At 43.8% G+C, this 14,201-nt stretch overlaps 1 protein-coding gene across 2 annotated transcripts in view; it reads right to left on the bottom strand.

The window, feature by feature from the left end:
* The window catches only part of ZNF217 (zinc finger protein 217), a 38,895-nt gene extending 25,320 nt beyond the window's left edge, over positions 1–13,575 (bottom strand). Inside the window, exons 1-2 of one of the 2 annotated variants that reach the window (XM_081256893.1) lie at positions 13,488–13,575; positions 2,770–2,849 (exon numbers count right to left, since the gene is read on the bottom strand). The gene's annotated coding sequence lies outside the window, so the exon portion shown is untranslated. Of the gene's footprint in view, positions 1–2,769; positions 2,949–13,487 lie in introns of those variants that run through there. The other variant, XM_081256894.1, reaches the window with a different exon arrangement.
* Between the last annotated feature and the right edge of the window lie 626 nt (positions 13,576–14,201).

Genomic DNA, 14,201 nt, shown 5'->3' with positions numbered 1-14,201 from the left:
ATGATTAAAATATTTTTTAAATTAGTATCTTCGTAAAGCTACTTTTAGTTGTTCCTATTTTTCTGAAAGGGCTGAGCTTGCGCTGCTATAACTTGAGGTTTCTAAACTTGGCCTAGATGCCAAGAATCCACTTGGCTTTGATAGAAATCCACGTGGATGAAACCAAGCTTAAAACTGGGAGAAAAAAAAAAAAAAAAAACTAGCCTTCCCCTTCCCCTTAATTGAAAGCGTTTCCCAACTATTCTTTTTATTTGCTCACTAAAAAAGAAAAGGTTATGCTTCCGAAGGCCAGTGATATTCCCCCATTTTAAGTAAGCCCCAAGGAGGAACCAAAGAAGCAACAATCATATCCACCAAGTTCTCTGCCCCAAGATGCAAACGAATGCAAAAGTAAAGGGTGCTACGTTAAGTCACCACAAAATAGCCAAGTTTGTTTTGTTGTGTTTTTTTTTTTTATTGGCCTTCGGTGTATCCACAATGGAAAAACTTAAAACATATCAAGAAAGGCCCTTAAAGTATATATTTAATAAATCAGGACGAAAAAAGCCCTACATAAATGCTCCGCTGGTGAGCAGTGCAATCCTTAATAAGTAGGAAATGGAACTTGAGAGACAGTTTCTCAGCAAAGGGGAAGAATTTGCCAAGTGTGATGTTTTGCTGTCATTTTATATATAACTACTAACCCCACATATGGTCTGGTTAGTCTTTTTTAAAAAGGAAGTGAACCAATTACTTACTCACACTTAATTAATTAGCAGTTCCAGAAGTAGATTCTTAAGCCAGAACTCTTTTTTTTCCTCACTCAAGTACACTGATATTGATCACTTCTAGTACTAGAGTTCCTTTTCTCAGGGAAGATGAATATCTTTCTTTAAAATATTTTTTAAAGTCTTATAGTCACATACCAAAATACAGTCCATAGACACACTCTTCCTAAACAAGAAACTTCATTTAACTTACCAAAACAAATGACTTCGGGCACTGCTACAAAACAAAGAAACTATGAACAAGTGAAACCAAATTGAGTCTTCACATAAGTGTAGCCTCACTCTACATGTTAATAGATAACCTTTGAACTCTGAAACCTTGAAAGCTGTAAACACAATAGCACTGATAGTTAAAAATCCTAGTGTCAAAATTGAGCAAAAAGAAAAGTCCAAACTTTTCAGTAGGAATAGGGAAACAATCAAATGTTTTGACAAATAATCGTTTCACTAAGAACAATGAGGCTCCTGGCTCTCAGACCTTGTTGCTACTGAATTATTTTCTGAGCAAAAAATGGTACTTTTTTCCCTATGCCCTCACAAAACTACCACTTTGTGAGCATAATAGCATCATATGGTTTGTTAGTTACTGTTTCTCTCTCCTCCCCCCCACGCCCGGCAAAAAATAAAAAATAGAACAACAACAAAAAAACCGTATTACCTTGTAGATTTTCAAATTGAAAGTAATTTTATTAACTGATCTATCCGCTAAGCGTTTTATAGGCGATCTTACGTTTGAGCAAAGAATTACAAAGAACCTTATTCCTGGAGACGTGCCAACAAAACTGGGAAGTCGTTGAAAAATTCTGCCAATGGCTGAGTGCTGGGTTGCAAACACATACTGTGTTTTTAAATGGACCTAGAGTGATCTGAATGCGCTGTAAGGGCGTCTGTGGGACACATTCCGGCCCCTTAGAAGGTGGAGACTCACACTTAAGATTTGCTTGGAAAGCGTGTATAGTTAAAACAATTAAGAATGAAAACTCCAAAAGCAACAGGAGGACACCAGGAACATTCGGTTTTGTAGTAAAGCCAGGAACTCATTATTATCGTATGAAATGAAAATCGAAAATCAAACGTTGGTCTCCATATACTTAGCTCCGCCCACGCATAATCCTGTTTCGCCCCCCCCCGCCCCCCTACCCCAGCTAGACTATCTCTAAAGGAGTCAGGTGCTGCAGAGACGCAAGCGACACAAACAATGGAACCAGAAATGTCCCTTCAAATGTGAGCTGATGCTCGGCACACGTTATTCGGGGAGAGAGCGAAAGACCCCACTTCACCTCTTTTTAATGCGACGCACATCACCTACACCTCATTTTTCACAATTATCCAAACAGACCAGCCCTCCTTAAGATCTGTTTCCCAGTGTATGCTTATAAAATCGCACCATTATCTCTGATCTAATCCCAGTGATAGGAGCCCTCTGGCTTTAGTTAACTTCTGATTTTCTCTCCAGCTCCTGCCTGCCACCGCATTCTCAGATCTAACAACAAAAAACCCTTCTAATTTGCTGTATTTAACATTCATTGGAATCATCCTTTGAGAGTTAGCCTTCATTAGCAGAGGAGAATGCCGTTATGATCTTCTTATTTTCGCAAGTATTTATTTTACTGTGGAACTATTATAGAGAAACGATTTGGAAACTGTATGTAAATCCCTGGAGCTGAAACGGAGCCAACACAGACTTAAAAGAATTCAGTGTTCAGAGCAGGAAAACCTGAAAAACTGCAGTGAGGAGTTAGCAGGAAAAGAAAATGAAAAAGTTAGGCAAACCTGCCAGCTCTGCAAACTACAAGGGACACTTGAGAAGGAAATGAAGAAGGGCAACTCTTTTAACAGGACAGAATGCCCTACACGAAGTAGGGATCACCGGCGACGCCAGGAACACCAAACTTCTCTCCTTCCTGTTAAGTTTCTTCATCCCATTCAAGTCATCTCACAATTTTAAACGCCCTATAAAACATCATCATAATACATGATAAAACTAAATAGCAGAAATTACCTTGCAGAAGTGGAGGCAGGGTCTGGAACCAGGAGGCTTTCTCTCCCTGAGTTGGCCGGTCCACCTGACTCGGAACAATACTGGAAGAGATGTGATTGCTGGTTTTTATAAGCAAACCAAAAAAGGGAGGGGCCAAGAATAAGGCTCAGTATAAATAGAGGTTTAGATGCAATCCCAGCTTGACTAACCAATCATGGCTGTATCTGTCCCATTGGCAAGTTTGGTGAGTACCCTGCCCCACTTTACAAGCACAACTTCTATGCATCTTCCCAATATCCTGGATGGTTTTCCAAGGGTGACTCCACTCAAAATGTCAGTGTAAACTTTCTTTAAAAATTACACGGGTCACAAATAAAACAAACTAGAGAATATAACAAAAAAAGAAACACTCAGATATAGAGAACAAACTAGTGGTTACCAGTAGGCAAAGGGAAGAGGGGGAGGGGCAAGATGGGGGAGGGGATTAACAGATACAAACTACTATGTATAAAATAAATAAGCTACAAGGATATATTGTAAACACAGGGAATAGAGCCAGTATTTTATAGTAACTGTAAATGGACCTTTAAAATTTTTGAATCACTATGTTGTACACCTGAAACTTATATAACACTGTACATCAATTATACCTCAATTAAAAAATATATATATATAAAGTACTAGGGATGCAATATGCAACATGATTAGTATAGTCAACACCACTGTATGTTATATATGAAAGTTAAGAGAGTAAATCCTGAGTACTCATCACAAGGAGAAAAAGTTGTTCTTTGTGTGTGTGTGTGTCTATATGAGATGATGGATGTTCACTCAACTTACTATGGTCACCATTTCGTGATTGTGAAAAGTCAATCATTATGCCGTACGCCCTAACCTTACGCAATGGCATATGTTGAATACATCGCAATAAAACTAGAAGAAAAATAAATTACGTGGGTCATGTAACTTTTGGAGTACCTCTTTAAAGCTTTTGTACTCATCTAATATTCCAAATGGGGAGCTGTTGGGTGAGGGGGAGGTGATGGAAGAGGAAAGTAACTAACATCTATTGAAATGCAATTTTCATCATCATCTCAATAAATGGAACCATCTTCCATCCACCCACGTAAGCCAAAACCTGGAAGTCAAACTATGATATTTCATCTCCAGCCCCACCCCCGTCTCTCTCTCTCTCTCTCTCTCTCTCTCTCTCTCTCTCACACACACACACACACACACACACACCCCTTTAATCCATCAGCAGGGCCTATAATTTCTATCTTAATATATCTCAAATCTCTAACACAAGGCTACTCCACAGGACCACGATCTCTCACTCCTCCAAATATACCAAGGTGTCTCCAAGCTTCTTCCTTTCTAGGTTTGCCTTAGTTATGTTCTTCACCCATAGCCCAAGAGATCTTTTACAGTGTAAATCAGATCGTGTCACCACCCTGCTTAATGGCTTCCTATTGCCTCAGGAAAAAGAACAAACTCCAGAGCCTGCCTGCCAACCCTGTAGATCTGGCCCCTGCCTAAGTCTCCAGCCTCAAGTCTTGGCAAGCCCTCTGCTTAGCGCTCTAAGCTCCAGCCACAAGGCCTTCTCTCTGACCCAGAGGCTCCAGCCCTGTGTTTCCCTTTGCCTAGTTCTATCGCTCCAGTCTTTCAGGAAATCAGCTTCTATTCCTCCTGAGAGGTTTAAACTCCGGGCTCTCTGGGGGGAGGCCCTCTGACAAGGTGTCGGAAAGTCTTCTCTCCAATAATCCAATCTTGGGCCCAAACATTCCTGCTCCAACCTCTTGACAGCTGCATTAATCCTAGAATACTATTTAATCTCCATGGGTTTCAATTCCTGATCCATAAAATGGTGTGATAAAGAAGAAAAAGAAGAAGAAGAAGATGGAGGAGGCGGGGAAGGGTGAGGTACATTTTTTTTTTAATTTTTTTAATTGAAGTATAGTTGATTTAGAGACTTCCTTGGCGGTCCAGTGGTTAAGACTCTGTGCTTCCAATGCAGTGGGCACGGGTTCCATCCCTGGTGAGGGAACTAAGATCCCATGCCGTGTGGAGTGGCCAAAAAAATTTTTTTAATTTTTAAATTAAAAAAAATTTATTATATTGTTGGCTATATTCCCTGTGCTGTATAATATCAATATATTCTTGTAGAAGAAAGTAGATCTTAAAAGTTCTCATCACAAGGAAAAAAAATATTTGTAACTATGTGAAATGATTCATGTTAATTAAATGTATTATGGTCATCATTTCGAAATGTATACATATACCAAATTATACATCGTATACCTTAAACTTATACAATGCTATATGTGAATCATATCTCAATAAAACTGGAAGAACTATATAATAATATAATTATATTATTTATATAAATAGTATTTCTGTTTTCATAAGACTCTTGGGAAAATTGAGGCACACTGTGTAAAGCTTGTAAGCCCAGAGTTTTGCAGGCCTGGCACTGTTCTAGGCACCAGAGCTACAGCTTACAGTAAGCAAAGCAAACGAAGTTCTTTCTGTTTTGGAGCTTACCTTCTAGAGGGAGGCAGACAACACACAGGCTCAGTGGAGAGGGGAAGGTGCCTGCTGTTTTTTGGACTGGGGCTCCCTGAGGAGCAGAGACCTCCAGGAAGTCCGGTGGCAAAGCATACTAAGGCAGGAAGCAGAAGGTGAGAAGGCTAAGGGTAGAAGACAGGCTGACCTGGGGAAAGCACTACAAGGAGGCCAGTGCATCGGGGCCCAGCGGGTGAGGACAGGGGAGCAAGGAAATAATAAGGCAGGACCTTGTAAAGACAGAGGCAAGGACTGGGTTTTTTTTGCTTGTTTTTATTGGCCGCATCACAAGGCATGCGGTATCTCAGTTCCCGGACTAGGGATAGAATCCGTGCCCCCTGCAGTGGAAGCGCAGAGTCTTAACCACTGGACCGCCAGGGAAGTCCCAAGGACTGGTTTTTGACCCTGGTGGCAGTAGGATATCAAAGATGGTCAGGGACTTCCCTGGTGGCGCAGTGGTTAAGAATCTGCCTGCCAATGCAGGGCACCCGGGTTCGAGCCCTGGTCCAGGAGGATCCCACATGCCATGGAGCAACTAAGCCCCTGCGCCACAACTACTGAGCCTGCAGTCTAGAGCCCGCGAGACACAACTACTGAGCCCACGTGCCACACTAAAGCCCACGCGACTAGGGCCCGTGCTCCGCAACAAAGAGAAGCCACCACAATGAGAAGCCCGCGCACCACAGCGAAGAGTAGCCCCCGCTCGCCGCAACCAGAGAAAGCCCGTGTGCACAGCAACGAAGACCCAACACAGCCAAAATTAAATAAGTGAATAAATAAATTAATTAAAAAAAAAAAAGATGGTCAATTCTCTGCTCTCATTTTATTTGCCGTATCTGCAGCCCTCGATAGAGTAAACCCTTTCCTCTTCCTTGAAACACATTTCCCCAGATTTGGGACGCCTTGCTTTCCTGATTTCCACCAGTCCTCACTGGCTGCTCCTCCCTCCCCTCTGCTGGTCCTTTTCCCCCCGGATCTCCAGGCTCTAGAGTGCCCCAGGGCCCAGTGCTGGAGCCTGGTCTTTTTCCTACTCATTCCCTAAGTATTTCATCCAGTCCAATGGCTCAAAATACCATCTATAAGGCTCCTAAATTTATATATTTCCCACCCAGACCTCTCCCCTCAAACCCCAAAATATATTTCCAGCTCCATTTAGATGTCCGGAAATTATTTCTAGATTTCAACCTCAGACCTTCTCCCACAGTCCTCCACCACGAATGAATACATAAGATCCTAGAATTGCAGGAGACTCTCCAGGAAGGGACTGTAGATGGAGAAGAAAGAGCGGGCAGAGAGCTGGGTCAGCCGCCGACATTGGATCATGCACCCCTGCCAGGTACCCCCCGAGCTCAAACCAATGCAATTATGCTCATCACACATTATAGTAATTATTCCTGCCTGTCCTCCTCCCACTAGAGTCTAAACTCCATAGAAATACATGATACTGTGATTTGTTCTCTGCTGTATCTCCAAGTCTTAGTATGATGCCTGTCTATAGCAGGGATCAATAAATGTGTTCAAGACAAATGAATATAGAAATAAAACTAATGCATAGAACTCAGCCGCAGTGAGATCCAGCCAACACTGGGTGTTCAGGCCTGAACACTGGGTGTTCAGGCCAGTCACTGGGGTCTTGGCTCAGTTTTCTCATCTGTAAAATGGGGCTTCTAACCTCTGTTCGACCTGCCTCATTGGATAGTGGGGTTGCCCCCATCATACCATGGGGAAGCTCCATGCTGTATAACAGCAAAGGGTCATTTTTACCGTGACTCTTGTCTTAACTGCTGAGTGTCAACTCGGCAGGGGGCTCCGCTTGTGTCTGGACTCAGCTCCCCTGATGACCTTTACATAAGACCTGAAACCCAAGAGGTCCCGCACTTTGCTGAAAGAGCATTCAGAGTCTTTGAACTCACTTTTCTCTCCCTTTTGGATGAGATAACTGGTGTAGTGAATGGTTTATATAGTTGGTTGGTTAGGAATTTTATTTTCTTTCAGTTTTTGGTCTGAATCAGACTGTTACCTCCATCAAGAGTGGGGACTTGTCCAAACTCACACCCGGCAGAGCCTCCCGCATTTCTCTGCCTTGGGATGGGTTGGGTGGACCAAACCACTGACAGTTCAAAAAACTTCTATGCCAGAAACAGGGCCAGCTTGCCCGGAGGCTTAGCTGATAAGCTCTAACGTTGACTGAGTTCATGTGTGCTTTTCATTTGGTAACTCATTTAATCCACCTAACGACCCTGCGAGGCAGGGCCTATATTTTTCCATCTTTATAGACAAAGAACATGAGCACAAAGAGATTAAGTAGCTGGCAATAAGCAGCAGAGCCAGGCGTCTAAATCCAGCACCTGCCTCTAGGGCCTCTGTCCTTACCTACAGATACACGACCTTCCTCACACCCAGGTCCCCTGCCTAGGTCTCCACCTCGGCTCCTCTCCCCCCCTTCCCCCCTCCCTCACTGTCCTTCATCACAATGGCCTCCTTTCCTGTGCAGACACCGGCCAAGCCTCACCCCAACACCCCATGGTGTATCCCCAGGACCTTGAACCATGCCTGGCATATAGTAGCTGCTCATTAAAATACCGGATGCAAAATGAGGATGAATGCTGTGCGCCACGTGCCTGCTATCTACTATCTCATTACATCCCCCTAGTAATGGGCCCAGCATGTTTCCCACATACCAGGGATACAGCTGTGAGGAAAGTGGACTCTGAGCTTGCAGAGCTGCCAATCCAGGAGAGATGCAGACAATCAGAAATCTGTCACACTGAGCTCTTCACAATCTGCACTGATCTTTTCAAAAGTCAAATCTGATCACATCAGGGCCCTGCCCCAAACTCCCAATGTGTCTTAAAATAAAGACAAAATTTCTGGCAGGATCTGGTGGGCCCTGTGAAGACTTTGGACTTTATTCCAAAAGCACTGGGATACCAACGGGAAAAAAATAGTAGTAAAACCGAAAGAAGTATTGAACTTCAAGTGTTTCTTCCTTGAGAGATTATCTGCTGAAGGATCTCATCCTGGTTAAACAAAGAGGCCACAGCAAACATGAAGAAGTTACACTCCTCTTACTTCAAGCCCCCATTTGTGCCAAGGGTAGGATCACAGAATCACAGCAGTCACTGATCGCCGAGCCTGGCGCCAGCTGTATGTAATCTGATCAATCGTCACCCCTGAGTTATTACTGCCTTTCCTTAAAAAAGAGGAAACTGAGGCTCAGAAGAGTTAAGTAGGCTGACTGAGTTCACACAGCTAACAGTCTGATTCCCTATCTTCCAGACTAAGGCCAATGGGCCATTTGAACCCAACGTCAAACCTCAACTCTGTCACCTCTAAAAATCAACACTGGGGCTTCCCTGGTGGCGCAGTGGTTAAGAATCTGCCTGCCAATGCAGGGGACACGGATTCGAGCTCTGGTCCGGGAAGATCCCACAGGCCGCAGAGCAACTAAGCCCGGGAGCCACAACCTCTGAGCCTGCACGCCTAGAGCCCGTGCTCTGCAACAAGAGAAGCCACCGCATGAGAAGCCCGCGCACCGCAACAAAGAGTAGACCCTGCCCACCGCCACTAGAGAAAGCCCCCCGCGCAGCAACGAAGACCCAATGCGGTCAAAAATAAATAAAATAAATAAATTATAAATAAATAAATAAAAATCAGCACTGATGCACATGGCTTGACACCCTATTTCCTGAATGTTCACCAGTCAGCTGTGTGTGGCTCCGGGGCAAAGTTGAAACCTCCTCACCCAATGTGCCTCCCCTCCCCCCATTCTGGAACAGCCATATTTTACTCCATTGCCCCGGGGCTAGTCCCCTCCCACCTCAGTCACTCCCTGGCGTTCCTGGTGTCCCTGTGAACTCGGCCTGTCTTCCCCAACAGTCTGCAAATCTCCTTTGAAGGTAGGGGAGAAAGGTCATGCAAAGTATATCCCAACAGCAATTAGCAGAGTGCTTTTCACAGAGTTGGGAAGCAATATAGGTTTGTAAGACGAAAATATCCTAGACGAGGTCTCAAACATCCATGCCTTCCTTCACACTGCCTGTCAGAGCTCAGCAGCTAGCAAATCTTACAGATGCTATCCTCTCAGAATCTCTCAGTGCACCCTTTTCCTTCTTATTTCCACAGTCCTTGTTTCTTGTTTCATTCTGATCTGTGTAGTAATCTCATAACCGGTCCTCCTGTACCTGTCTTCTTCCTAAACCAGAATACTTCTTCCCGAACCCCACAAATAACCATCCTGCCACTGTCCCGTGCAAAGATCTCCAATTTTACCAAAAGAAGCCATACCTCCCTCTCTTAGGATGCAAAACTACGGCCCCAGCCAAGCTTTCAGCCAGATTCATTCCATAAGTATTTATTTGGGAGCACTCCTCTGTCCTGGGCACTTGGCTAGATAGTAACTAAAGAATGAGATACCAAATTGGATTGCTACCTTCATGGAGCTTACATTTTAATAGGAGAAATAGACATTAAACAAATTAAAACATAAATAAACAGAAAAGCATATAATTACACTACCTACCCTGGAGAAATAATCACTCGGGTACTTAAAGAAGCATACGCAAGGATGTTCATTGCAGCATTTTATAACAGTGAAAAATTAGAAACAACCTATGTGTTCATCAAAAGGAAAATGGCCACATAAACTACAGTACATCTGAATGGAAGAATACAGACAGCAGTTGGAAAGGATAAAGTGGTGTGGCTAGATCATCAAGACATTGTGGAGTAAAAAAACAAAGCTGCAAAAACGTATATGCCGTTTTTGTTTAAAAAGACACACACAGGGCTTCCCTGGTGGCACAGTGGTTGAGAGTCCGCCTGACGATGCAGGGGACATGGGTTCATGCCCCGGTCGGGGAAGATCCCACATGCCGCGGAGCGGCTGGGCCCGTGGGCCATGGCCGCTGAGCCTGCGCGTCCGGAGCCTGTGCTCCGCAACGGGAGAGGCCACAACGGTGAGAGGCCCGCGTACGGCAAAAAAAAAAAAAAAAAAAAGACACACACAATAATATATTTTCCAAAGGAAATACATGTATATGTATATAACATTTATGTGTGTATATTATATATAAATATATTTATATATACATATACATGTACACATATATTTACATTAATACACACATACATGTGTTTATGTATACATATATGTATGTATACATATGTATATTAATGTAAATATATGTACACACACATCATACGAAATATATGCTGATCATTTCTCAATATATACAAATACTGAATCATTATATTGTACCACCTGAAACTAATATAATGTTATATGTCAGTTATATCTCAATAAGTAAATAAGAAATGTATATATGGAAATACACAAATAAAAGCTGGTTAAATTCTCAAGTGTGGGCAAGGATCCAGGACAGTTTGGTGATAGCTAAATATTTTAATTTCTTTACATGTAAAGCATACTCATATGCCTACTAAAAAGAAATTCCAAACTGTGTTGAATACACCGGGAAATAAAAAAAAAAACAGGGAATAAAATGTTTAGTATCTCCATCTACTGCCTTCTGATAAACATTTGATAAACCATTCTCTGCTTACCTATCTCCTTGCACTGCAATGGCTTCCTGTCCCACTGTCACTTTGAATCTCTCCAAATACATGTGCCATGTATGTGCAAAAGTCAATCTGTAGCCATCCTGCCCACTCCCCAAGGAACACTCCAAACGCCACCACCCTCTCTTTGTTCAGTCACTGTTTGTTCACTCCTCCTTTGTGACATTTGCTGGATTATGCTTAGCCCACCTGAATAAATCACAGGCTCCTTGAAGGGAAGGCCAGTTTCCTCCATGTCACAGTTGCTGGCACACAGGAAGTATCTCAATATTCAGCTGTTCTATTTAATTAAATAAATATGCTCCCTGAATTCTTTCATTCACTCATGCATTTACTCTTACTCAACGAACATTTATTAAGCACCTACTGTGTACCAGGCACTGTTCTAGGTGCTGGGAATGCCGCAGGAAAGCAAACCGATCAAAACGCCTATCCTCACAAAGTTAACATTTACTATTCTAGTGTGTTAAGTAAGTACTATGGAGAAAAATAAGGGGAGCGAAGGGGTCAGGAAAAGGAAGGGGTAGGTGTGGGAGGCGGGGGGGATATTAAATAGGCTAGTCCAGGCCTTCCCTGGCAGACCAGTGGTTAAGACGGCACTTCCTCTGCAGGGGGCGCGGGTTCGATACCTGGTCAGGGAAGTTCCGCATGCCAAGAAGTGGCCAAAAGAAAAAAAAAAAAAAAAAGTCTACTGCAGGTTGACTTCATAGGTGGAGACATCTGAGTGAAGATCTGAATAGGGTTGCAGTGGGAGCCATGTGGGGTTCTGGGGAAAGAGGCTAAAAGGTTGGCCTGCAAAGACCTTGAAGTGTGTATCCAGTGACTCAAGGAACTACAAGGCAGCTAGCATGGTGGCCTAGTGGCTGGCGTGAAGTAAGAAGAGACAACTCAGACAATGAGAATGGAGGGGATGCATATAAATTGCCTGGGGCCTTTGGGACTTTGTAAAGATAGGATTTTATCTGAATGAGCCTGAGGGCCACTGAATGGTTTGAGCAGAGGAATGATGACCTGGCTGGGGTATTAAGAGGCTTATTAAGCAGATGATAAAATTAAGAGCACTTCTAAAGTAGTAAAGCAGATAGTCTCCTTTGCTGAAATCACTCAGATATTTAAGCGTGTTCGTATTTTCAGGCTACTTTTACAATAACAACAACATAACATGGACAATAGCAATAGAAGAGATAAAAAGGATAAGAAGGGAGAAATAAAAGAATTTACTGAGCCCCTGCTATGTGCCAGAGTCTTGACTCCACATCTAATGTATCCAATCAAGCTGTTACTTAGTTCTCCTGATAACCTATCTATATTTATGTAAATATACAGAAATGTAAATGTATATAGAAATTAAGTATATTTAAATTCATTTGTCAGATGAGGAAACTATAGCCATCAGAGGTTAACTTGCTTTCTGACTTACTAACTTCTCTAACTTCCTTGAGGTGCTACAACAAAAATAAAGTGGGGGCTTCCCTGGTGGCGCAGTGGTTGAGAGTCCACCTGCCGATGCAGGGGACACGAGTTCGTGCCCCGGTCCAGGAAGATCCCACATGCCATGGAGCGGCTGGGCCCGTGAGCCATGGCCGCTGAGCCTGCGCGTCTGGAGCCTTGCTCCACAACTGGAGAGGCCACAACAGTGAGGCCCGCGTACAGCAAAAATAAATGAATGAATGAATGAATGAAGAAAGAAAGAAAGAAAGAAAGTGGGGCTTCCCTGGTGGCGCAGTGGTTGAGAGTCTGCCTGCTGATGCAGGGGACACGGGTTCATGCCCTGGTCCGGGACGATCCCATATGCCGCGGAGCGGCTGGGCCCGTAAGCCATGGCCGCTGAGCCTGCGCATCCGGAGCCTGTGCTCCGCAACGGGAGAGGCCACAAAAGTGAGAGGGCTGCGTACCGCAAAAAAAAAAAATTAAGAAAAATAAAGTGAAATTCTCGCCCCATCTAATTCCAAACCCCATGTTGCCACATGCCATTCTTCTTTACCCTAAGTTGTTGACCTTGGCCTTCGGAGACTAGAGGGTAATAATGGGGATCATTGATTAAGTACTTATTATAGGCCAAGCACATTGTATGCACCATTACTGGATACCCAGGCAGAGTCAGTACCCCCTTCGCCCAGATTAGAAACCTGCAACTCCGAGCAGTCACACGGATAGTGGTTAAAGGGCTGAGCTCATAAAACTGGGTTCAAACCAAGACTCCGGACTACCCAGCTGTGCCGCCTTTGCCACCTCACTTGAGCTCTCTTTGCCTCTGTTCTCCCCATTTTACAGATGGAGGTAAGAATACTCACTGACAAGTGTATTTAAGAGGAATAAATAAATCCTCACCTGTAAAATGTTTTGCAGAGAATTTGGCACATGGTAAACATTTAATTAAGACACACTATTATTATGAAGATTATTGCCCACGGTCACAGAAGTTCACCCACTGCAGGACCCTGCCAGGGTACTTATTCATGGGCTGGAGAAGAGAAGTGTGTTTATAGAGGTGAGGGATTTGTCCTCTACAGAACTGAGTCACTTTCAATCATCTGAGCGCCCACCCAACGTAGACTAAGTACGTGGAATTCCCTGGAAAAAAAGATACATACCTCAATCTGGGTGATCCTCCAGGAAGTTCGGAGACAACCCACCTTTCACTGTTCCTTGGGCGTCTTCTCCAAAATGAAGGTCAAGCAAGGCCTGAGCGACCCCTGAAAGAGGAGGTCAGAGGTGAGTGGCCGCAGGAAAGGATGTGGAACAGAAGAATCTCCTGACTTTAGGTGTGCCCTCTCAAGCCACGCCCAATAGGATACTGGGATTTGCGAGAAGTGCTGGAGAGGAGATTAAGGTCAGAGCCATAGCCTTGACAGGCACAGAGTGACCAAAAAAATCCCTGGGTCTAGACTAAAGATCAGACAGTTGCCCTAAATTTCTGGAGCATAGTTAATCCCAAACCAGCTACTTCACCACTTCACTTGCAGCAGCTCCCAACACTACCACAGCAAGTTTTCCCAGAAACCGGAACTGAATAAAATACAGTCTCCAGAGGCTTCCTGGATCCAAATCCTGACTCCACTGCTCAGCTGCTGGGGGACCTCAGCCCGATGATTTAGCCTCTCTACCTCACCTGTAAAATGGGAATAATAGTCCCCAATGCATCAGGCGCCTTTAAGGGTTAAATGGGCTGATGGTGATGAGACCTTAAAAACCTTAAAACTGACTCAGTAAATGTCAGCCAAAACGACATCAGCCATCCGTCTCCCTGTCCTAAACCAGCCCTTCTACTTAACTAATCTCCTTGGCCTCTTTGACAACTTTTTTTC

This window comes from Mesoplodon bidens (assembly GCF_964165515.1).
Source record: "Mesoplodon bidens genome assembly, chromosome: 15".
NCBI lineage: Eukaryota > Metazoa > Chordata > Mammalia > Artiodactyla > Ziphiidae > Mesoplodon > Mesoplodon bidens.
The sequence above is the reverse complement of the archived record's forward strand: the minus strand, read 5'-3'. Positions and strand labels throughout refer to the sequence as shown.